Below are 22,877 nucleotides of genomic sequence, written 5' to 3'. Positions count from 1 at the left end.
GGAGGTACAAACGGGATGGTTGGGTAGAGATGCCTGATCTGATTATGATTATACGTTTTAATTTTCATCACAGATTTTTTTGTCTAACAGTTTAAAAATGATAGACAATCATTCATGTTTTCCCCCCCTTAACGACGCCCTTGGGTATTCATGAGTTCTATTGACTCTGGGGAAGTAGCTAGATAACGTAAAGTGCCTCTGCTGAAATCCTGAAGCACTGTATCCCTTTAACGTCGTTAACGTTAGCTAAATTCATTTGCTAGGCTCGTGCATCATTCTTTTATGACACTACCTAGCAAACATCAAATCAAATTGTATTTGTCACATGCACCGAATACAACAAACTAGTTCACCTTACAGTGAAATGCTTACTTACAAGCCCTTAACCAACAATGCAGTTTTAATAAAATCCCCCAAAAAGTAAGAGATAAGAATAACAAATAATTAAAGAGCAGCAGTAAATAACAATAGCAGGACTTTATACAGGGGATACCGGTACAGAGTCAGCGTGTCAATGTGCGGGGAGCACCTGTGTCGAGGTAAATGAGGTAATTATGTACATGTAGGTAGAGTTATTAAAGTGGCTTTGCATAGATAATAACAGAGAGTAGCAGCAGTGTGTGTGTGTGGGGGAGGGGGGGCAATGCAAATAGTCTGGGTAGACATTAGCTGTTCAGGAGTCTTATGGCTTGGGTGTAGAAGCTATTTAGAAGCCTCTTGGACCTAGACTTGGTGCTCCGGTACCGCTTGCCGTGTGGTAGCAGAGAGAACATTTTTATGGCCTTCCTCTGACACTGCCTGTAGTGCCTTGCGGTCAGAGGCTGAGCAGTTACCATACCAGGCAGTGATGCAACCCATCAGGATGCTCTCGATGGTGCAGCTGTAAAACATTTTGAGGATCTGAGGACCCATGCCAAATATTTTCATTCTCCTGAGGGGGAATAGGTTTTGTCGTGCCCTCTTCACGACTGTCTTGGTGTGCTTGGACCATGTTAGTTTGTTGGTGACGTGGACGCCAAGGAACTTGAAGCTCTCAACCTGCTCCACTACAGCCCCGTCGATGAGAATGGGGGAGTGCTCGGTCCTCCTTTTCCTGTAGTCCACAATCATCTTCTTTGTCTTGATCACGTTGAGGGAGAGGTTGTTGTCCTTGCACCACACGGTCAGGTCTCTGACCTCCTCCCTATAGGCTGTCTCATCGTTGTCGGTGATCAGGCCTACCACTGTTGTGTCATCAGCAAACATAATGATGGTGTTGGAGTCGTGCCTGGCCATGCAGTCATGAGTGAACAGTAAGTACAGGAGGGGACTGAGCACGCACCCCTGAGGTTCCCCCGTGTTGACAATCAGCGTGGCGGATGTGTTATTACCTACCCTTACCACCTGGGGGCTGCACGTCAGGAAGTCCAGGATCCAGTTGCAGACGGAGGTGTTTAGTCCCAGGGTCCTAAGCTTAGTGATGAGCTTTGATGGCACTATGGTGTTGAACACTGAGCTGTAGTCAATGAATAGCATTCTCACATAGGTGTTCCTTTTGTCCAGGTGGGAAAGGGCAGTGTGGAGTGCAATAGAGATTGCGTAATCTGTGGATCTGTTTGTGCGGTATGCAAATTGGAGTGGGTCTAGGGTTTCTGGAATAATGGTGTTGATGTGAGCCATGACCAGTCTTTCAAAGCATTTCATGGCTACAGACGTGAGTGCTACGAGTCGGTAGTCATTTAGGCAGGTTACCTTAGTGTTCTTGGGCACACGGACTATGGTGGTCTGCTTGAAACACGTTGGTTTTACAGACTCAGTCAGGGAGAAGTTGAAAATGTCAGTGAAGACACTTGCCAGTTGGTTAGCGCATGCTCGGAGTACACGTCCTGGTAATCTGTTTGGCCCAGCGGCCTTGTGAATGTTGACCTGTTTAAAGATCTTACTCACATCGGCTGTGGAAAGCGTGATCACACAGTCATCTGGAACAGCTGATGCTCTCATGCATGTTTCAGTGTTATTTGCTTCGAAGCAGGCATAGAAGTTATTTAGCTCGTCTGGTAGGATCGTGTCACTGGGCAGCTCTCGGCTGTGCTTCCCTTTGTAGTCTGTAATAGTTTGCAAGCCCTGCCACATCCGACAAGCATCGGAGCCGGTGTAGTACGATTCGATCTTAGTCCTGTATTGATGCTTTGCCTGTTTGATGGTTCGTCAGAGGATATAGCAGGATTTCTTATAAGCTTCCGGGTTAGAGTCCCACTCCTTGAAGCGGCAGCTCTATCCTTTAGCTCAGTGTGAATGTTGCCTGTAATCCATGGCTTCTGGTTGAGGTATGTATGTACAGTCACTGTGGGGATGACATCCTCAATGCACTTATTGATAAAGCCAGTGACTGATGTGGTGTACTCCTCAATGCCATCGGAAGAATCCCGGAACATATTCCAGTCTGTGCTAGCAAAACAGGCCTGTAGTTTTGCATCTGTTTCACCTGACCACTTTTTTATAGACCGAGTAACTGGTACTTCCTGCTTTAATTTTTGTTTGTAAGCAGGAATCAGGAGTTATGGTCATTTACCAAATGGAGGGCGAGGGAGAGCTTTGTAGGCGTCTCTGTGTGTGAAGTAAAGGTGGTCTAGAATTTTGCAATCATGTAATCAATACTGTACGACGTTAACTTTAATTGGGTGAAAATAAAATGCTTGCTACATAATCTTTCTAGATATCCTAGGTAGTTTGCTATTGTTAAACGACATCCCCAGAACTTTTGATTAGATTTTTTTACCAGCCAAACAACTCACCATCGTTCCCACGCCCCCTTCTCAAAAATACATTGGTATTCATTCTGTAGTAGTAGGATTTAAATCCATATCACGTGTAACAATTTGGAATCTATTTGGATGGTTTGTTCACAAAGCTGTAAAGAAGCAGTGTCATTGTCTTTTCAGTTTTCTTTCATTTTGATCATGAACATTTCAGTTTTGAACATGAACATGCATTGTTGTCAATACATTGGACCTGCACCTACAAATATTACATAAATACAAAGGAGATATTTAACCCAGTATTATGACAATTTTGTTTGAAAAAACGAACTCTCTTTTGAAACCTTGCTCTTCTGAACAAGATCGTACTACAACGTTATCACCACTGGGTGGAACTAGAACATCGTCGTTGGTTTATGAAAACGACCTCCATTACTGCCAGTTATGTCTGCCACGTTTTCTTTATTACCAAAGAGTAATAGGCCTATAGATTATTTGGATTGCGTGTTCCATGCAGATGTAGACCTGTCAAATAATCTGAGGTTATTTAGCAAAAACTGCAATGCTGGCCAGTAGAGAACTTTTAATGTACAGTATGTAATTGACCAGGGTATATGGCTGTGGTTCAGGAACCATATTCAAAAATAATCTCAGAGTAGCAGTGCTGATCTAGGATCAGGTCCTCCCTGTTATTTTATTCATAAAGATTTAAAAGGCAAAACGTACCCTAGATCAGGTCTCCTACCCCGAAATGCTTCACGAATACGGGCATAGTGTGCTGCTGCTAGGAAATTTCAACTAATGTAAGGTATTAGGGAAATTAGTATGTACAACTAATTTGTATATCATAAAGGATATTATACACGGACTATAACAGAATGGTTGTTTGGACAGTGTCAGTTTAGTGTCAGGAAAACAACGGTTAGGCAATAGAGCTTTAGTTTCCTGGACATTATGCCAAACAGATACCCTGAGCAAGGCACATAACACGAATTGCTCTGGATAAGAGCGTCTGCTAAATGACTAAAATGTCATTATAAACCGAGTGGTTTTAGCCATGATTGTCCGAAAGCCATGGTATATCAGACCGTATACCATGGGATTGACAAAAATACATTTTTTACTGATCTAATTACGTTTACAATAGCAATAAGGCACCTCTGGGTTTTGTGGTATAATAGCAATAAGGCACCTCTGGGTTTTGTGGTATATGGCCAAAATGCCACAGCTAAGGGCTGTATCCAACCACCCCGTGTTGTGTCGTGCTTAAGAACAGCCCTTAGCCGTGGTATATTGGCCATATACCACACCTCCTCTGGCTTTATTGCTTAAATATACCCACCTGCTCTTTCTAAGCCTGGGATATCATTAACTTTTAAAGCGCCTGAAAAATTCCAGATTGAGTAATCCGTTTTATCAGTTTATTTTTAAAAATGTCCCCATTGAATTATGTGATTACACACTTTCTTCTGATTTTTCAGGGCCTCATAAATAGATATCACGAAGACACCTGTTTACTAAACCCTCTTTTGGACACCAAATTGAATATCCACTTCTATTCTGGTAATACCAAATACCCCCATATAAAAAAGGAGTAGAAGACAATTTCGTTCAATAGGTTCAAATTTGGAAAATAACAACGCATCAGAAGACTGTGTGCAGCTAGAACCGCTCATTGAAGTGACTCAAGCATGCGCAATGCAGCTCTGTGTCAATTCAAGTAGCCCCAGTAGAAGCCAAGCAGAGCGGAGTGACTACTCCAGTCTCCCTTCCCAGTTCCTGTTTCCGCCTTCAGTCTTCAGACAGCTTAACAACTCAAAGCATCATCGTCAGGCAGAAAATAGACCTCGAAGAAATCCAAGCTTTGTAAGATAAAGCCCGGTAAGACATTTTTCCTTACTGTGTGTGCAGAAAACGAATAGGAATGTGTGTCTGCGCCGACTCCTTTATCCCTCCATCCCTGGCCTGTTGCTATTTGCCTGCTTCGACCGCAGCTGAGAGGTAACAAAATAGCGGGCAGGGATTCACGAACGAGGCTCCGTTAGAATTCCTATCGTCTTTTTCAAATTCAAATGCGTTTGTGCATAGGAATTTGTCGGAGGTTCATTCCTTAATTTTTGCTACTATGTGCATAACGGTTATGTTAAAATTGTATAAAGTATGACAGCGGCAATTCAGACGCCAGGCAGGGACAATACACTGCGATTTGTCTCCCATATTACCTCTAAATGAATGCTCTATTGAAAGAAAGCGCTCACATTTGTGAAGCTTTCTTATAGACCAACGAAATACTTAGCCTATGTTTTCTGTGGCTATATCGAGTGTTATTTTGTGAAGTCAGCTTGCATCGGTGGCTGCTCCCTTGTCCACCGTGCTGTGTCGAATCAAAACTGATCTTGAGCAGCCCCGCTATTTTTCAGACATTGGTTGAAACCGATAAAAAAGTAGCCTACCTCATTTTGGATATGCATTCTGTTGTTTTTGTGCAGATGATCCACCATAAACCAAATAGTTGAGTAATACGCATATAACACACACACACACACACGATGTGTACATTGTTTACATTTAGTTTTCGTCTCAACTCGGTAATCATGCTATGCAAATTGCGTTTTGGATGATTATGTGTTCTCTCTCATGTTTTTATTTCTTGACTACAGTTACCACATACCACAGTAGGCTTAGTATAAAAAAATACTGCTGATAGTTCATAGATAGGCCTATAGGTCTATTTGCTTGTGCACATCTTACATACTTCCCTTTTTGAACTCAATGAAAACCCTGTAGCCAGTTATGGCCAACATTGGCTCACAGCTGGTTGATCTGAAATGGGATGTCTTGAGATGTAAACATGCAACTAGGGACTGGAGCCCAGTCAACCTGCCTGGGCCATCTGTGGGATAATAGCCCTAGAATGACCCATGAATCCTGATACATTACTGTGTGAATAGTATAATGTAGTAGCAGCAGGACTATTATGGTAGTATTAGGTCTTTTAATGCTGCAATTCTGACCGTTTCGCGTTATTGATGTGCTACGACTATGAAGATATGATAGCATTTCACAGCTTCATTTGTCTTAGAGAATTGAGATGGTATTCAGCTAATTCAAATGACCTGCTTTGCCAAGCGTACAGTAATTATGAGCTATGTAATGTGAATCTCTCGTCCTGTCCTCTGTTTGGGGTGATTGCACAACGTTGAATTATATTAACAAGGCCTTTGTATGCACAATTGGCCAATTCATGAATCTTGAATTCCAATTTCCATGTTACAATTCTCTCTGCCACGTTACAGACATAATTCATTAAGTAAAACCACAGAGATGACAGATAGGCTACCACCACATTCTGATTTAAGGTTTCACAATGAGTTATTTTTTCAATAAATCATCTTACATATTCAAGTCAAGGGAAGGCGAGAGGACGGGATGGTTGAGAGACCATCACCTTATTTTAATTGTTCCAAGTATGTGTAATGGACATCATGGACACTATAGTAATCGCTATAAGCATATCATAGGACTACTATAGGCCTACCACATAAACAGTTTAATTTATTCCTGTAGTCAAGACAAGACTGATGAAGACTCTTCATGCTAGACTTATGATCATGTATTACAGATGTACGATCTTACTTTGAGCCAGTTTCCTACAGCAGAAAAATAATCCTACAGCAACAGGACATGTGAATTATTATGTGGATCATAATTAATGGACATTTTTGTAGGGGTTGATACATTTTTGGTTAGGGCGAGTCAATTCTGAAATTCCAAAGTGGAAATGACAAACTATAAAATCCTTTTTAAAACTCAAAACCACTGCAAGAAAATTCTCAGTAACAAAACAGTGATCAATTTAAGATCCTACACACTGCTAACCCTAACCTTAAATTAAGACTAAAAAGCACATTTTAGTTTTCCTACATTTTTTTATGATATAGGCCATTTTGACATTGCAGCTAGCCAATCTAGCAGAAAACGCTCAGTTCTGCCTCCAGGGCAAGACTCATGACAATAAGCGTCAACCTGCAATTAGGCCAGGAGAGCTGTATAACTAACAGTAACAATTAATTTGATGTGAGTGCTCTGCTGCTATCTAACACTTGCAGGAATTTAATCTCATGCTTTGTTGAAGTAGCCACTGCCCCATTGTGTTCATACTAGAAAAGCTTTTATGTTGTTGAGATTTAGGATCACTTCCTTTCAAAACTCTACACTTGAACAGGTCCTCCAAATGATAAACATGTAAAGGGATAGGCTATATGATAGATATATACAGTTGAAGTCAGAAGTTTACATACACTTAGGTTGGAGTCATTAAAACTTGTTTTTCAACCACTCCACAAATGTCTTGTAACAAACTATAGTTTTGGCAAGTCGGTTAGGACATCTACTTTGTGCATGACACAAGTCATTTTTACAATAATGGTTTACAGACAGATTACTTCACTTATAATTCACTGTATCACAATTCCAGTGGGTCAGAAGTTTACATACACTAAGTTGACTGTGCCTTTAACCTGTTGGGGATAGGGGGCAGTATTTGCACGGCCGGATAAAAAACGTACCCGATTTAATCTGGTTACTACTCCTGCCCAGTAACTAGAATATGCATATAATTATTGGCTTTGGATAGAAAACACCCTAAAGTTTCTAAAACTGTTTGAATGGTGTCTGTGAGTATAACAGAACTCATATGGCAGGCAAAAACCTGAGAAGATTCCTTACAGGAAGTGGCCTGTCTGACCATTCCTTGAGCTTCTTGACTCTGTTTATTGAAGACTGAGGATCTTTGCTGTAACGTGACACTTCCTACGGCTCTCAGAAGGCGGGAAAAAGCTGAATGATGTAATTCCAGCCCCAGGCTGAAACACATTAGCGCTTTTGGCAAGTGCTCTATCAGAGGACAATGGGCTGAGGCGCGTGCACAAGTCGACCCCATGTTTTTATTTTCTATCGTCTTTGAACCTAAACACAGATTCCCGGTCGGAATATTATCGCTTTTTTTACGAGAAAAATGGCATAAAAATTATTTTAAACAGCGGTTGACATGCTTCGAAGTACGGTAATGGAATATTTAGAATTTTTTTGTCACGAAATGCGTCGTGCGCTTAACCCTTATTTACCCTTTCGGATAGTGTCTTGAACGCACAAACAAAACGCCGCTATTTGGATATAACTATGGATTATTTGGGACCAAACCAACATTTGTTATTAAAGTAGAAGTCCTGGGAGTGCATTCTGACGAAGAACACCAAAGGTAATAACATTTTTCTTATAGTAAATCTGACTTTGGTGAGTGTTAAACTTGCTGGGTGTCTAAATAGCTAGCCCTGTGATGCCGGGCTATCTACTTAGAATATTGCAAAATGTGCTTTCACCGAAAAGCTATTTTAAAATCGGACATATCGAGTGCATAGAGGTGTTCTGTATCTATAATTCTTAAAATAATTGTTATGCTTTTTGTGAACGTTTATCATGAGTAATTTAGTAAATGTTTAGTAAATTCACCGGAAGTTTGCGGGGGGTATGCTAGTTCTGAACGTCACATGCTAATGTAAAAAGCTGGTTTTTGATATAAATATGAACTTGATTGAACAAAACATGCATGTATTGTATAACATAATGTCCTAGGATTGTCATCTGATGAAGATCATCAAAGGTTAGTGCTGCATTTAGCTGTGGTTTGGGTTTATGTGACATTATATGGCTTTCCCTGTAGCTCAGTTGGTAGAGCATGGTGTTTGCAACACCAGGGTTGTGGGTTCGATTCCCACGGGGGGCCAGCACAGAAAAAAAAAATGTATGAAATCTATGCATTCACTACTGTAAGTCGCTCTGGATAAGAGCGTCTGCTAAATGACTAAAATGTAAAAATGTAAATTATATGCTAGTTTGAAAAATGGGTGTGTGATTATTTCTGGCTGGGTACTCTGCTGACATAATCTAATGTTTTGCTTTCGTTGTAAAGCCTTTTTGAAATCGGACAGTGTGGTTAGATTAATGAGAGTCTTGTCTTTAAAATGGTGTAAAATAGTCATATGTTTGAGAAATTGAAGTAATAGCAATTCTAAAGTATTTGAATAACGCGCCACAGGATTCCACTGGCTGTTACGTAGGTGGGACGATTTCGTCCCGCCGACCCTAGAGAGGTTAAACAGCTTGGAAAATTCCAGAAAATGATGTCATGGCTTTAGAAGCTTCTGATAGGCTAATTGACATCATTTGAGTCAATTGGAGGTGTACCTGTGGATGTATTTCAAGGCCTACCTTCAAACTCAGTGCCTCTTTGCTTGACATCATGGGAAAATCAAAAGAAATCAGCCAAGACCTCCACAACTTTGCCAAGGCCTCCACAAAATTGTAGACCTCCACAACTCTGGTTCATCCTTGGGAGCAATTTCCAAACGCCTGAAGGTACCATGTTCATCTGTACAAACAATAGTACGCAAGTATAAACACCATGGGACCACGCAGCTGTCATACCGCTCAGGAATGAGACGTGTGCTGTCTCCTAGAGATGAACGTACTTTGGTGCGAAAAGTGCAAATCAATCCCAGAACAAGAGCAAAGGACCTTGTGAAGATGCTGGAGGAAACGGGTACAAACGTATCTATATCCACAGTAAAACAAGTCTTATGTCGTCATAACCTGAAAGGCCGCTCAGCAAGGAAGAAGCCACTGCCCCCCCATATCCGGCATAAAAAAGCCAGACTACGGTTTGCAACTGCACATGGGGACAAAGATCGTACTTTTTGGAGAAATGTCATCTGGTCTCATGAAACAACATTAGAACTGTTTGGCCATGATGACCATCCTTATGTTTGGAGGAAAAAGGGGAATGCTTGCAAGCCGAAGAACACCATCCCAACTGTGAAGCACGGGGTGGCAGCATCATGTTGTGGGGGTGCTTTGCTGCAGGAGGGACTGGTGCACTTCACAAAATAAATGGCATCATGAGGAAGGAAAATTACATGGATATATTGAAGCAACATCTCAAGACATCAGTCAGGAAGTTAAAGCTTGGTCGCAAATTGATTTTCCAAATGGACAATGACCCCAAAGTTGTGGCAAAATGGCTTAAGGACAACATAGTCAAGGTATTGGAGTGGCCGTCACAAAGCCCCTGACCTCAATCCTACAGAAAATGTGTGGGCAGAACTGAAAAAGTGTGTGAGCATGGAGGCCAACAAACCTGAATCAGTTACACCAGCTCTGTCAGGAGGAATGGGCCAAAATTCACCCAACTTATTGTGGGAAGCTTGTGGAAGGCTACCCGAAACGTTTGACCCAAAAAATAAATACAAATTTTCGAATGCCAGCCAGCATCTTTCTAATGCCAGTCAGTCAAGTGAGGTGCTACGGGGTGTAAATAAGTCAACTGGCTAGTTTGCTTGTCTGTAAAGACCAGGGCGGGCTGTGCGTTGATACTGCTGCTCTGATTAGATAGAGTGAAGCTGTATTTCTCTGTCCACTCACTTCATCATTTCACCCAATCACTTTCACTTCTCTTTTTCGGTCTGGTCATTCAGACTGATGCTGTCTCCTGTTAGCCTGCTGCTATGCTAAATCAAATGGCAAGGACGTTTGCTATCAAGCTATCAATGTGCATAATATCTAACAAACGGGGCGAGGGTATGGAAAAAAATATGAAAAATCTATGCGCATTCTGACTGATAGCAAACTTGCCTGCCGCTGCAAGTTGAGGAGACACAGGCCAGACAGACACACCCCTCCATGGCTCTTAATCTGCAGCTTGTTTGGTCTATAAACGTGCAGGGAGATAGATATTTTGCCATTATTTACTTGGGCATATTAAAACATTTCCTTTTTTTCCGATCACACCTATCATCCGAACTGACTATCAACTGTCAATTTGCAGATACGATTAGGGAAACAAGTATGGTCATGTCGGCACACTCCTAGTTGTCATGTTCCAGATATGATCACACTTTAACCACCTGTGTGAGGTCTATGATCTGTATGAAGTGTTTGTGACTTATAGCTGCAGTGACTTACAGCCGCAGGCTGAAACTTTGACAATGAATGGTCTCCTTTATATCCCCTTGTTGTTTGTTTCCTATAGTATTTAGATCTGGGCCTAGGGTGTATGCATTCTGGCACTGTTCACTGTGTTATCTAACAAGTCTGTCTTATAGCCTGGCCTACATTTAATTTAGATAATATAGCAGAGGTCCAAGAGGCCATTGTTGCCTTGTTGCCAAGTTCATAACACTCATGTTACTTATTACTTGGAAGCTCAGCAAGCTTTGTTTGTGAGTGCATGTGTGAATTTAGTTGTAACAATAGACCAGCAAATACATTTTATTTTCCATATCCTTGTTCTGTTCTGAAAAGTTGAAAACATCATGTTTGTTGTAAGAACGAGCTCGGGTGTCTCTGGGGTAGGGTAGCTGAAATGTAACACATCTCATTTGGGTTAGCTGTAAAAGTCTGCAAACCTGTCAAAGTGTTTGTTTGTCAAACATTACCATGGAGACTTGTGTTATCTATCCTCTACAACATTAGGGATGAGGCAGAAATCTATACAGTTACATTTTGCTATATTACTTTTGATGATATATCGTATTGTTCTGACAATATCGCAATATTATTTTTCCGCTAGTTTGCTGTACTTGCAACAAACTCCAGTATTATTCCTTCATAGCTTGTTCAACCTCTTCTTTATAAATAGGGAGCCAATTTGTTTTCAGCACTTATTTCCGTGACTGATCAAAACATGTTTTCTCACGACTCCCTCTTGTCCCTCTGCAGCAGACATATGGTGAGAAATATGTTTGGAACATCGAATCGCAATAGAATTCTCGAGTTGCAGTACATATAGAATTGTGAGAACTGCAATACATATTGTATCGGCACCTAAGTATCGGTATAATATCGTATCATATGGTCCCTGGTAATTCCCAGCCCCATACAACATGTGGCTTTCTTTAGTCTGTAGCCTACCAGTGTGGCCTTGGTGTGCACTGTGCACATCTCCATTGTCTCAAAGACCCTTATATCACCACAGTCACCCAGATGGCTTCAGCACAGAAGTACCACACAGAGATGGATGCGCACGCACGCACATACACACACACACACACACACACACAAATAAGGCCTCATTCTCATCTGTGGCACCCCTTTGTTCCGGTGTCTTACTATTCCCACTGAACATAGTAGAGCAGGATTGTAAGACCTCTATTGGAGGGCTGTGTTATAAGTATGTTGTCATGTATTCTCACTGGGAGAGGCTCCTGTGCTATCTTAACTTTGCTGACTAAGAGTCCATATATTTTATGACTGGATGGAGGGATGGTGTGCGGGCTTGGCTATGTTAGTCATTGAATGGACAGAGGTAAAACATTAACTTGTGACCGTGGTATGAGTCTAAAGGGTATTCTGCTATAGCTGGGGTATTGCTGCTGATACTTATCCTTCAAGGTGTTCCACACAGGGTTAGCGGGAATAGAATAGAGGACATCTACAGTACCTGAGCCTCAGTGGAGTGTTGCCAGGTGAAATGAACCTGTGATGACTACTGTAACGGAGAAGCCTCTATATTCTCTCATATTACATGGCAAACGTAAGCTGATCAACCATAACGGAATATGTTGCGAAAGGAAGTATTGGTAATTACTTCTGATAGCATTGGAAATCTTCGAGATCGTCAATTGACAGTTCAATGAGGTGGTTTTGATTGACAACGCTTCAGAGAGCCTTAACTATACAACCCCCCTTACACACACTCCGTTAGGCTCTTTATCCTTCTCTCTTTATTTCTCTCTCTCTTTCTCTCCCTCCCTCTCCATCCCCCTCTCTCTTTATTTTTCTCTTTCATACCCCTCTCTCTCCCCTCTTATCTATCTGCCTCCACATCCTCCTTTCCAATGTTCCAATGTTGTCGATATCCAGTGACAGCTCTCAGTGGGTTTCCATGGCAACGACGGCAAAAAGGCAGGAATAAAGAAGTGCTGATTAGTTTTAATGATAGTGTCGCTTTTCCTTTCTTTCTGTTTGACTAGAGAAAATCTCTCTAACAGGTGATTTTGTATGAAGTGTAAGAGGAAGAGGGGTTGGTGCGTGTATGTGTGTTATGGATGATAAACTGAGAAGTGACAGCGAGGGAGGGGCTAATCACACAGGCTGGATCTCTGGCAGAGACCCTATTTGTAGCGCACAACACTTTACACATGATGAACGCTCTCTCTCTCTCTCTCAACTTCAATTCTATTAAATTTGCGTTTGACGTAACAATGTACATATTGCCCAAGTGTACTTTGGAGTATAGGTCGACCGATTATGATTTTTCAACGCCGATACCGATTATTGGAGAACCAAAAAAAAAACGGAACCCATGCAGAGCAAGGGGAACAACTACTCCAAGTCTCAGAGCGAGTGACGTTTGAAACGCTATTAGCGTGCACCCTGCTAACTAGCTAGCCATTTCACATCGGTTACACCAGCCTAATCTCGGGAGTTGATAGGCTTGAAGTCATAAACAGCACAGTGCTTGAAGCATTGCGAAGAGCTCCTGGCAAACGCACGAAAGTGCTGTTTGAATGAATGCTTACGAGCCTGCTGGTGCCTACCATCGCTCAGTCAGACTGCTCTATCAAATCATAGACTTAATTATAACATAATAACATGCAGAAATACGAGCCTTTGGTCATTTAAAATGGTCGAATCCGGAAACTATCATTTCGAAAACAAAACGTTTATTCTTTCAGTGAAATACGGAACCGTTCCGTATTTTATCTAACGGATGGCATCCCTAAGTCTAAATATTGCTGTTACGTTGTACAACCTTCAATGTTATGTCATAATTAATTACGGTCTTTGTTAGGAATAAATGGACTTCACACAGTTCCCAATGAGCCAGGCGGCCAAAACTGCTGCATATACCCTGACTGCTTGCAGGGAACGCAAGAGAAGTGATACAATTTCCCTAGTTATAAGAAATTCATGTTAGCAGGCAATATTAACTAAATATGCAGGTTTAAAAATAAATACTTGTGTATTGATTTTAAAGAAAGGCATTGATTTTTATGGTTAGGTACATTGGTGCAACGACAGTGCTTTTTTCGCAAATGCGCTTGTCGAAGTAGGCTGTGATTCAATGAGAAATCAACAGGCACCGCATCGATTATATGCAACGCTGGACATGCTAGATAAACTAGTAATATCATCAACCATGTGTAGTTAACTAGTGATTATGTTAAGATTGATAGTTTTTTATAAGATAAGTTTAATGCTAGCTAGCAACTTACCTTAGCTTCTTGCTGCCCTCGCATAACAGGTAGTCAGCCTGCCATGCAGGCTCCTCGTGAAGTGCAATGTAAGGCAGGTGGTTAGAGCGTTGGACTAGCAACCGGAAGGTTGCAACAACGAATCCCCCCTGAACAAGGCAGTTAACCCCCGTTCCTAGACCGTCATTGAAAATAAGAATGTGTTCTTAATCTGACTTGCCTAGTTAAATAAAGGTGTATGATTTTGTCCAAAAATACCGATTACTGATTGTTATGAAAACTTGAAATCTGCCCTAATTAATCGGCCTTTCCGATTAACCTCTCTAGGGTAGGTGGGACGAAATCGTCCCGCACTATTCAACAGCCAGTGACACATCAGAGCGCCAAATTTAAAACCACAAAATGTCAAATTTCAAAGTTCTCAAACATAGGACTATTTTACACCATTTGAAAGATAAGACTCTCCTTTATCTAACCACACTGTCCGATTTCAAAAAGGCTTTACAGCGAAAGCAAAACATTAGATTATGTCAGCAGAGTACCCAGCCAGAAATAATCACACATTATGTTATACAATACATGCATGTTTTGTTCAATCAAGTTCATATTTATATCAAAAACCAGCTTTTACATTAGCATGTGACGTTCAGAACTAGCATTCCCACCGAACACTTCCGGTGAATTTACTAAATTACTCACGATAAACGTTCACAAAAAAACATAACAATTATTTTAAGAATTATAGATACAGAACTCCTTTATGCAATCGCTATGTCCATTTTTAAAATAGCTTTTCGGTGAAAGCACATTTTGCAATATTCTGAGTAGATAGCCCGGCCATCATGGCTAGCTATTTTGACACCCACCAAGTTTGGTACTCACCAAACTCAGATTTACTATAAGAAAAATTGGATTACCTTTGCTGTTCTTCGTCAGAATGCACTCCCAGGACTTCTACTTCAATAACAAATGTTGGTTTGGTTCCAAATAATCCATAGTTATATCCAAATAGGGGCGTTTTATTGTGCGTTCAAGACACTATCCGAAGGGTAAAGAAGGGTGATGCGCCCGGCGCGTTTCGTGACAAAAAAATGTCAAAATATTCCATTACCGTACTTCGAAGCATGTCAAACGCTGTTTAAAATGAATTTTTATGCGATTTTTCTCATAAAAAAGCGATAATATTCAGACCGGGAAACCCTGTTTTCGTTCAAAGACTGAAAATAAAAACATGTAGTCGTCTCGTGCACGCGCGCACCAGTCTCATTGTTCTCAGATCGACCACTTACCAATTGCGCTACTGTTTTTCAGCCATGGCCTGCAAAGTCATCATTCAACGTTCTGGCGCCTTCTGAGAGCCTATGGGAGCGTTAGAAAATGTCACGTTACAGCAGAGATCCCCTGTTTTGGATAGAGATGATCAAGAAGGCCAAGAAATAGTCAGAGAGGGCGCTTCCTGTTTGGAATCTTCTCAGGTTTTGGCCTGCCAAATGAGTTCTGTTATACTCACAGACACCATTCAAACAGTTTTAGAAACTTTGGAGTGTTTTCTATCCAAAGCTAATAATTATATGCATATTCTAGTTTCTGGGCAGGAGAAATAATCAGATTAAATCGGGTACGTTTTTTATCCGGCCGTGAAAATACTGCCCCCTATCCATAACAAGTTAATCTAACCACATTGTCTGATTTCAAAAAGGCTTTACAGCAAAAGCAAAACATTAGATTATGTTACAAAAACCAAAAACACAGCTAAATGCAGCACTAACCATTGATCTTCATCAGATGACACTCCTGGGACATTATGTTATACAATACATGCATGTTTTGTTCAATCAGGTTCATATTTATATAAAAAAACTGCTTTTTACATTAGCATGTGATGTTCAGAACTAGCAACTAGTATACACACCGCAAACTTCCGGTGAATTTACTTAATTACTCACGATTAACGTTCACAAAATACATAACAATTATTTAAAGAATTATAGATGCAGAACTCCTTTATGCAATCGCGGTGTCAGATTTTAAAATAGCTTTTCGGTGAAAGCACATTTTGCAATATTCTGAGTAGATTGCCCGGCCATCACGGCTAGCTAATTTGACACCCACCAAGTTTTACCCTCACCAAACTCGGATTTACTATTAGAAAAATTGGATTACCTTTGCTGTTCTTCGTCAGAATGCACTCCCAGGACTTCTACTTCAACAAGAAATGTTGTTTTGGTTCGAAATAATCCATAGTTATATAGAAATAGCTCCGTTTTGTTCGTGCATTCAGGTCAGTATCCGAAGTGTGTCGCGCGAGCGCATTTCGTGACCAAAAAAATCGAAATATTCCATTACCGTACTTCGAAGCATGTCAAACGCTGTTTAAAATAAATTTTTATGCGATTTTTCTCGTAAAATAGCGATATTATTCCAACCGGGCGACGTTGTATCCATTCAAAGACTGAAAGAACAAAATTGAGAATTCACATGAATGCGCATCTCCAGTGTCACTGTCCCCAGGCAGGCCAGTAACAAATTCTGCTGCTGTACTTAGCCCAGAGACTGCAGACATCTCATTCCACTTTCTGGTGCCTTCTGAGAGCCAATGGAAGCCTTAGAAAATGTCACGTTACAGCACAGATGCTGTATTTTTGATAGAGAGGCTACAGAAGGACAATAAATTGTCAGACAGGGCACTTCCTGTATGGAATCTTCTCAGGTTTTGGCCTGCCATATGAGTTCTGTTCTGTTATACTCACAGACACCATTTAAACAGTTTTAGAAACTTTAGAGGGTTTTCTATCCAAATCTACTAATTATGTTCATATTCTAGTTTCTGGGCAGGAGTAGATTAAATCGGGTACGTTTTTTATCCGGCCGTGCAAATACTGCCCCCCTGCCCCCTAGCCCCAACAGGTTAATCGGTCGACCTCTACTTTGGAGATTAAGTGATACATTTACAATATTAACATAATTAAAATAATAATAATCAAGATTGTCACTGGGACTTTCTCACTTTCTGCCCAGTAAGATGTGGTGAAACCTCACCAAGCCCAATCTTGGCATCTGTATTATTCATGCAGAGAAAGCAGAGATGATCGAGCCATCATGCCTCATCTTACGAGAGACCCGAGAGAGAGAGAGAGAGAGAGAGAGAGTGTGTGTGTGTGTGTGTGTGTGTGTGTGTGTGTGTGTGTGTGTGTGTGTGTGTGTGTGTGTGTGTGTGTGTGTGTGTGTGTGTGTGTGTGTGTGTGTGTGTGTGTGTGTGTGTGTGTGTGTGTGTGCGCGCGGCGTGTGCGTCAGTGTAGTTGTCCCCATCGGTCCTGACCGTCACAGTGCCCACAGCCCAACCGGGACTTTTGATCAGCTATAAATAAATATCTCTCTCTCTCTCCCTGGCTGCAGTGTGGAGTCAAATCTTCATCCCGAATGGCACCCTATTCCGTATTTAGTGCACTATGTTTGACCAGGGCTCTGGTAAAAAGTAGTGCATAATATAGGGGATAGGGTGCCATTTGGGACGCATAAAGTGAAGCGTCCTTCATGCAGCTGCCTGGAAGCAGCTCTGCTCTGCTCTGACATTACCAGGCAGCGACAGGGGAATAGAACAACAGTCCTCATATGACCTGCTCCTGCACAGACTGGCTCTTCATTTATTTTACTACATAAGGAAATGCATGCAGGTTTTACTGCATTCATTTACAGGCAGGCAAACAGGCCAGGAACTTGCAGCTAGTGTGCTACTCAGTCCTCATACTCAAAAAACTGTGTGTGTGTGACTTTCCTAGACACGCTTGGTCAAACAGAACCCCCCCCCCCCACCCCAGAGAGTCCCCAGGGGTAAGACTTGGACAGTGTACTCACAGTTACACAGAGGAGAGAGGGAAACTCACTCATAACAGTCACCTCACAAGTCACACATGGCCAAAGGGAGAGGGAGAGATTATTCAAATTGATGAAAGTTGGAAGAAAGGCATCGGGATGAAATTTCAATTTACATAATATGTATGTCCCCTGCCGTGAGAGGGTTCGGATGATGTTCTTTAGGCGAAATACCATATATACCGAAGGTATGATTTTCAGTACTGCCGCGGCCCCCCACTTTGCAAGGGCTGCGGGCGTGCGTGCTACACTACTGCTTATAGTAAGTTAACTATCTAAAATGTGGCAAATCAATTATATCCAGCTCAGGGCTCCAGCTGTGCATTTGGTTTGCTAACTTGCTAGCTTAGTGGCTAGATGATAAAATCAAGCTTCTGAGACATTGAAGATCCATGTTGCCTGAATAGTTTTGTGTGTCAAAAAAAATAAAAAAAATAAGATTTATTTAACCCTTCAGAACCCAATACAATTTTTGAATGTTACTGTAGATTACTGAGCATTTTCAAGCTAAAGCTAATTTTCTCACACATTTCAAACAATCAGACATGGCTCAAAAATAACAAATTAAAAGAACAAATGAAGATTACAAGTTAACTTAGTTTAAAATAGCACAACCTCTGCTTTAATATGACACAACATTCATGTTTGCATATCGTCTCATGCTCTGTCAGGTTTGATGGGAACGTTGCTGCACAGCTATTTTCAGGTCTCTCCAGATATGTTTGATCAGGTTCAAATCCGGGCTCTGGCTGGGCCACTCAAGGACATTCAGAGACTTGTCCCGAAGCCACTCGTGCATTGTCTTGGCTGTGTGCTTAGGGTCGTTGTCCTGTTGGCCTTTAGCCTTTATCCGTACTCTTATCCTACTCCTCCTCTGTTCCTCTGGTGATGTAGAGGTTAACCCAGGCCCTGCAGCCCCCAGCATCACTCCCATTCCCCAGGCACTCTCATTTATTGACTTCTGTAACCATAAAAGCATTGGTTTCATGCATGTTAACATTAGAAGCCTCCTCTCGAAGTTTGTTTTCTTCACTGCTTTAGCACACTCCGCCAACCCGGATGTCCTAGCCATGTCTGAATCCTGGCTTAGGAAGGCCTCCAAAAATCCAGACATTTCCATCCCTAACTATAACATTTTCCGACAAGATAGAACTGCCAAAGAGGGTGGAGTTGCAATCTACTGCAGGGATAGCCTGCAGAGTTCTGTCTTACTATCCAGGTCTGTGCCCAAACAATTCGAGCTTCTACTTTAAAAAAGCCACCTTTCCAGAAACAAGTTTCTCACCGTTGCCGCATGTTATAGATCCCCTTCAGCCCCCAGCTGTGCCCTGGACACCATATGTGAATTGATTGCCCCCCATCTATCTTCAGAGTTCGTACTGCTAGGGGACCTAAACTGGGACATGCTTAACACCCCGGCCATCCTACAATCTAAGCTAGATGCCCTCAATCTCACACAATTATCAAGGAATCTCCCAGGTACAACCCTAAATTCGTAACTATGGGCACCCTCTTAGACATGGGTGTCAAACATTTGGCCCGCGGGGTAATTATATTTGGCCCGCGAGACAATACCAAATTACTACTAGAGCTGGCCCGCCGGTATTATACAGCACATTCACCGCTAATACTACGAATCCCATAATGCTCTGCTGTTGTTTTCGCCCGCCAATCAGGACAGGACCCAGAAACGCCCTCTCCTCTGTGACAGTAGTCATAGCAACATAGACGCTACAACTGTCAGCGCGCTATCCCTTCCCAAAAATGGTGAAAAGAAAGGCAGAAAACAGGAGCTTTCTGGACAAGTGGGAGGCAGAATATCTGTTTACATATGTAAAAGACAAACCTGTTTGTCTTGTTTGTGGAGTCAACGTGGCTGTAAGTAAGGAGTACAACATTAGACGACACTATGAAACGAAACACCATGACAAATACAAGGACCTGGACATGACTCAAAGGAGCCAGAAAGTAGAGGAGATGAAAAGAAGTTTGGTTTCACAACAGAATATGTTCAAAAAAGCCACATCACAAAGTGAGGCTGCTGTAAAGGCTAGTTATATAGTGGCAGCAGAGATCGCAAAATCAGCCCGGCCCTTTAATGAGGGAGAGTTCATGAAAAAGTGCATGATTTGTGACCTCGTTTGTGACCTCATATGCCCAGAGAAAAAGCAAGCATTTTCAAACGTGAGCCTGAGCAGGAACACAGTAGCTGATCGCACATGTGATCTTGCCACCAGTCTGTATGACCAGCTGATGGAAAAGGGAAAAGATTTCGTTGCGTTCTCCCTCGCTGTGGATGAGAGCTGCGACGCATCTGATACTGCTCAGCTGTCAGTCTTCATCCGTGGAGTGGACTCAAATCTGTGTGTTACGGAGGAGCTATTGGGATTCAAATCAATGCATGGCACAACCACAGGAAAGGAAATCTTTGAGGAGGTTTCCAAATGTGTATCTGAAATAAAGCTGCCGTGGGATAAACTCGTTGGATTAATGACAGATGGTGCGCCAGCGATGTGCGGTAAAAAGAGTGGACTGGTGGGCATGGTTCGGGAGAAGATGCGGGAAGAGAACTGTGCAGGTGAGCTAACTGTTTACCACTGCATCATACATCAGGAATCACTGTGTGCCAAAGCCCTAAAGATGGAACATGTTATGACCACAGTAACACAGGTAGTTAACTTTATAAGAGCCAAAGGTCTGAATCACCGCCAGTTTACATTTTTTCTAGAGGAGTGTGGTTCGGAATACGCAGACGTGCCGTATCACACAGAGGTGAGATGGCTAAGCAGAGGAAAAGTACTGAACAGATGTTTCGAGCTGCATGAGGAAATATGTCAATTCCTGGAAACCAAAGGGAAGGATACAGCAGAGCTCCGGGAGCAAAAGTTTCTGTGTGAGCCGGCCTTTCTCTGTGACATCTCGAGCCATCTCGATGCGCTGAACCTGCAGCTTCAGGGGCGGGGGCGCATCATCACAGACATGTACGCTGCAGTGAGGGCCTTTAAAACTAAACTGTGCCTGTGGGAGAATCAGATGCTGCAAGGAAACCCTTGCCATTTTCCCTGCTGCCAAACCATAAAAGCGCAGATCTCTACCGCCGTGTTCCCATGCGCACAGTTTGCTGTGCGCTCAGTGTTCTCGCCGCTGAGTTTAGCCGGCGATTTGCCGACTTCGATGTCCAGAAATGTAGGTTTGAACTGCTTAGTAATCCCTTCGCAGTTGATGTGGAAAATGCACCAACCAACATCCAAATGGAGCTGATTGAACTCCAGTGCAACGACACGCTGAAGTCAAAGTATGATGCTGTGGGCGCCGCACAGTTTCCACGGTTCATCCCTGACACAATGCCTCAGCTCCGCACCCAAGCTGCTCAGATGCTCTCCATGTTCGGCAGCACTTATCTATGCGAGCAACTTTTCTCCTCGATGAAGATGACCAAAACAACTCACAGGAGACGTCTGACTGATGAACACCTTCGCTCGATACTGAGGATTTCTTCAGCTCAGAGCCTGAGCCCAGACATTGATGAACTAGCATCCAAGAAGAGATGCCAGGTATCTGGCTTGGGCACATCAGATTAGATCAGTGTGCAATAATTAACGTTTTCTTTGTGCACTTTTTCTTGCTACAAGGCATGGGCTTGAATGGTTGATTGATTTATTATCATTTTATTTGTAAAATTATTAACCAGTGGAAAAAGTTTATTTTGGTATTTAAATCAGAAGGCTGGAAATAGAAAAGAGGCATACGATTTTTATTTAAATTTTATTTATTTAATAAATGAATGCCATTGATGTGTTTTTTCATTTGAAATTTGATTTTGCCTGTCTCCACTATTAAATTATATATTGTATGGTAATAAGCGATGCTTGTTCCATATTCAATGTTAAAGCAAAACTTGTTTGGGTCCATATTAAAAGGTTCATTTGTTCAATGTTGGCCCGCGACTTTGTTCAGGTTTTACATTTTGGCCCACTGGGTATTTGAGTTTGACACCCCTGCTCTTAGATATCATCCTGCCCAACTTGCCCTCTAAATACACCTCTGCTGTCTTCAACCAGGATCTCAGCGATCACTGCTTCATTGCCTGCGTGCTTAATGACTCCGCGGTAAAACGACCACTCCTCATCACTGTCAAACGCACCCTAAAACACTTCAGCGAGCAGGACTTTCTAATCGACCTGGCCCGGGTATCCTGGAAGGATATTGACGTCATCCCGTCACTAGAGGATGCCTAGTTGCTCTTCAAAAGTGCTTTCCTCTCCATCTTAAATTAGCATGCCCCATTCAGAAAATGTAGAACTAAGAACAGATATAGCCCTTGGTTCAACCCATACTTGACTGCCCTTGACCAGCACAAAAACATCCTGTGGCGTTCTGCATTAGCATCAAATAGCCCCGCGATATGCACCTTTTCAGGGAAGTCAGGAACCAATATACTCAGTCATTTAGGAAAGCTAAGGCTAGCTTTTTCAAACAGATATTTGCTTCCTGTGGCACTAATACCAAAACGTTTTGGGACACTGTAAAGTCCATGGAGAATAAGAGCACCTCCTCCCAGCTGCCCACTGCACTGAGGATAGGAAACACTGTCACCACCGATTTTAAATCTACGATAATCGATCATTTCAATAAACATTTTTCTACGGCTGGCCTTGCTTTCCACCTGGCTACCCCTACCCCAGCCAACATCTCAGCACCCCCTGCAGCAACTCCCCCCCCTTCTCCTTCACCCAAATCCAGACAGCTGATGTTCTGAAAGAGCTGCAAAATCTGGATTCTTACAAATCAGCTGGGCTAGACAATCTGGACCCTCTCTTCCTAAAATTATCCGCCGCCATTGTTGCAACCACTATTACTAGCCTGTTCAACCTCTCTTTCGTATCATCTGAGATCCACAAAGATTGGAAAGCTGCCACGGTCATCAAAGCAGGAGACACTCTAGACCCAAGCTGTTATAGACCTAAATCCATCCTGCCCTGCCTTTCTAAAATCTTCGAAAGTCAAGTTAATA

At 42.2% G+C, this 22,877-nt stretch overlaps 1 protein-coding gene and 1 pseudogene across 3 annotated transcripts in view; both read left to right on the top strand.

Moving 5' to 3' along the window:
• Window positions 1–4,375: 4,375 nt before the first annotated feature.
• The window catches only part of LOC106602554 (alpha-(1,6)-fucosyltransferase), a 117,337-nt gene continuing 98,835 nt past the window's right edge, over window positions 4,376–22,877 (top strand). For 2 of the 3 annotated variants that reach the window (XM_014195254.2, XM_014195263.2), the window contains exon 1: window positions 4,450–4,619. The gene's annotated coding sequence lies outside the window, so the exon portion shown is untranslated. Of the gene's footprint in view, window positions 4,620–22,877 lie in introns of all 3 variants that reach the window. The other variant, XM_014195245.2, reaches the window with a different exon arrangement.
• Window positions 19,071–21,622, top strand: LOC106602546 (general transcription factor II-I repeat domain-containing protein 2-like; annotated as a pseudogene).

This window comes from Salmo salar, chromosome ssa01, assembly GCF_905237065.1.
Source record: "Salmo salar chromosome ssa01, Ssal_v3.1, whole genome shotgun sequence".
NCBI classification, from domain to species: Eukaryota; Metazoa; Chordata; class Actinopteri; order Salmoniformes; family Salmonidae; genus Salmo; species Salmo salar.
This window is presented reverse-complemented; position numbering and strand designations above follow the sequence as displayed.